Source organism: Schistocerca cancellata, chromosome 9 (assembly GCF_023864275.1).
Source record: "Schistocerca cancellata isolate TAMUIC-IGC-003103 chromosome 9, iqSchCanc2.1, whole genome shotgun sequence".
NCBI classification, from domain to species: domain Eukaryota; kingdom Metazoa; phylum Arthropoda; class Insecta; order Orthoptera; family Acrididae; genus Schistocerca; species Schistocerca cancellata.
Window position 1 is genome coordinate 44044508 of NC_064634.1, and position 3967 is coordinate 44048474.

The window sequence follows — 3967 nt, forward strand, 5'->3', positions numbered from 1 at the left end:
TCAAAGAGAATTATATCAAAGATATAACCCTGTTTGCGGATGACACAAACATTGTAGTAACTGACATAAACCGGGTATTGCCAACATCTGCAACCAGAGTTATAGAATATTTGCAAAATTGGTTTGAAGTGAACAAATTAACCATAAATATCTCTAAAACTAATTATATCCATTACAGGAAAGCAAAGTCACACCCTGATCTAGATCTCAGAATACAAAATAAAGAAATTGTGAGAGTTGCTACCACAAAATTCTTAGGTGTACATATAGATGAAAATTTAGACTGGAAATCCCATATCCTGTATCTCTCACATAAGTTAAGTTCTGCTTGCTTTGCTTTACGCGTTATTAGCTTTGTATGTAGTAGGAAATGTAGCAGAGCTGTTTACTTTGCTTATATACATTCTGCTATTACCTATGGCCTCATCTTCTGGGGTCATAGTAAGAAAAATCTCACAACCATCTTCACTCTACAAAAACGAGCTGTTAGAATAATTACCATCAGTTCAAGGCTAACTCCTTCAAAGCAATTATTTAAACAGCTGAATATTCTACCCCTACTGTGCCTCTATATACAGAAAAGCGTAATTAATATAAAACAAAATATTAACAATTTCCAATCCAACTCGGATCTACATACTTACAACACAAGAAAGTGCAATGACATTCATATAAAAAGAGTTAACAAGGCTTTGGCGCAGAAACAAACAAACATACAAGGAAGTAGATTGTATAACAAACTACCGGTAAAGATAAAAGAAATAAAAAAATTGTCTTCATTTAAAGAAGCAGTATTCAAATTTTTAATGACCAACTGCTATTATAGTGTAAAAGAATACCTGGAATAGCTCCATACTAAACAATCATATTTATGTACTCTGTGCCAATAGTAATTTTTATCTGACTGTTGCTATGTTCTAAATAAATAATATGTACAAAAGTGCTAGAATTGTATGTGTTATATCTAAATATCAACTGTGTATTCCATGTAAAAAGTCTTTCTCATACATCAATGTAAATAATCAAAGTTGTACATGCTATTTCAATGTGGTCTGATGTTACGTAGTCTACTATGCACATCTGTATTTTGTATAGTATTGTTCACCCTATATGTGTATATATATATACTATGTATTTTTTTGACGAAATCCATGCAATGTAAATTGTCTCTGGATGAATAAACTACTACTACTAATACTACTACGGGCAAAGAACACACAAGAGCTAACAAAATACGTTCAAGCTAGGTACGTCATAGTGACGTAATGCTACGTCATCGTGACGTAATTAAACCTAAATCGACTTAATCTGTACATATACGGATCTTTGCAGTTGTACCACAGTCTAACACAGGCTCGTCCAAACTGCGCCGCTGGGGCGCTAGCGCCCGCGATCGCCCGCGGCCAGCGCCTCGGGCGAATTCGTATGTTGTCGCAATTGCCGAGCCGTGTAGCTTGGCTGGCCGCGAGGACCGCCCGACCGCCCGCCGTGCCTCTCGACCTTATTAGATTAGATTAGATTAGATTAGATTTACTTTCATTCCAATTGATCCGTAGTGAGGAGGTCCTCCGGGATGTGGAACATGTCAGAAAAACAACAATACATGACAAATATTTATAACTAAAACAAATAAGCTAATGTACCATTATAAGACACAACCACGGGTTTGGATATTTTGCTAGCCATGGAAAACGTGTTAGAGTCAATGGATTTAAAATGGAAACGCCTGACCAGTGTAACAACGGATGGAGCCCCTGCGCTACGAGGGATACACACTGGATTCCTGGGTTATGTCAGGTCAAAAATTGCTGAAGTCGGCTGTTCCTTATTCGCGGCAGTCCATTGTCTGATATACCAGGAGGCACTTTGTGCGAAGATTGTCAACATAAAAAATGTTATGGACACAGTTCTTCGAATGGTTAATTATCTTCAATCGCATGGACTCACACATTTCCAATTTAAAGAATTTCTGGCTGATATCGAAGTGGAATACCCGGATATCCCCTAGCACACCGAAGTAAGATGGCTGAGCAGAGTAAAGGTGCTTCATAGGTTTTTCTCCTTGAGGGGTGAAATAAATACCTTTTTAAAATGAAAGGACGTCCAGAAGAATTACTTTGTGATCCTAAGTGGGTGGCGAATTTGGCTTTTTTGAGTGACCTTACTGGTCATTTAAATACTTTGAACATTTCACTCCAAGGCGAAAATCACTCTGTTGCTGATTTAGTGCAGACGATTCAAGCATTTAAAAAAACTTATTTTGTGGGGAAAACAGTTGTGCGAAAAGAATTGTGGACACTTTCCTGCACTAGACAGTGTTAAGGAAGATGTGGATTTTTCAGATTATGTTCAAATCATTTGCGAATTACAAGAACAGTTTGAAAACAGATTTTTGGAGATAAGTGAGCTTTGGCCGGCCTTATATATGAAGTGGCCGGAGAGATATAGTCATAAGCCACATCGAGCTAATTTTGAGATATAGCGAGTTTTCAAGTTCTGTGGAGGTCTGAAAATGTTTAATACAAAATAGAAACCTTATTTCTACTGCAAACACTTGCTTAATACTTGCGAAGCATGTTGTTAAATAATCAACTCTTTGCATGCTATAAAATATTAATTTTGGAATGATTCTAATTAAGATGTAGTCAATGGTGGCTTATGACTATCTCCCAAAAAATTGTTTAAAACAAAGTATGAATTTGTAAGGATTTATTTTAACTACTCTTACACAGCAAGCAGAATATATAATTTTTACACATTAATATATACTTATCAGGTATCTGAGATGTATAAATTACTTTTTCATTGATAGAGTTACATTAAGGAAGTTCCTCTACCTCATCACTGTACATGTTATTTCCAGTAGATGACCGAAAGAAATCTTGATTTGCTGCAGGTGTGTATGGTATAAGAGACAGTACAACATCAATTTTTCTCTGGTTAATTTGTAGTGGCTTTCTGTACTTTATTGGCAGCTGATATGGTATGGTTCAACTAGCCTTCCTTTCTTTTTGACACCAATATCCACTGACATGAAAGCTCCTATGTCTGAATAAGAGTGCTTTACACTTAGCTCGAAGGGATCTTCAGACTCAAACTTAAATTGAGTAGCTTCACTGAAATGGTAGGGATCTCCAGACGTGGCTTCTGTACGTTTTGAGATCAATGTCTTCAGGCTTTCCAAACTTCTGAAGTCTTCTCTTTCCATTTTAGTTACAATGAAATGTTTTAGACTCTCAGATTTTATTACTTTTGCCCATTCATCAGGAGTGTACACTAAAGGACGTCTGTTTATTGCATACCGTTCAATGAGACCAAAATCACGATAGAAAGATAGCATGGTGTGACCTACTACAGGGAAGTAATGCTGGACAGAATCAAATCTTTTGGTAGCAACAAGGGACCTTTCCTGACCCTTGCAGTTGTCTGTGATTATGTGGAGATGTTTTGTCTGAGGTTTTGTTATTTCTAAGTACTTCAATAAGCAGCTCCCAACTTCACCTGAACCCCGTCCTCCATCTTTCCCACTCCACAGAAACATATAACCCTTATTTGATCCACAGTCGTGGATACCATAGTTGTATGTCCAAATTTTCCTCTTGTAGAATGCTGGATCAACTGTTAGTTTAGGTGTGGGGAACGTTTGCTGCATGTCCATTGCTGTCACATGATGCTCTTTCGAATTTCCTTTAGCCAGAGCAGTTACAGATGCAATCATATTTTGTCCTCTGTCAGCCTTTTTGAGATGCAGTTCGTATTGTTGTTTCTTTTCTGTGACTTTCTCTGCACATAATTACGGGTTACTTATTGCAATTAGAAATCCATCACATTTTGAACAGGTGTCACTTTTTGGTAGTTTGAAGCCTATGTTAAATTCAGATACGAAAATTTCTCTGAATTTACTTTCAGATAATGCAGGAACCTGCTTTTCTTTGCTGTATTCTGTGTATTTATCTCAAAATAAGGA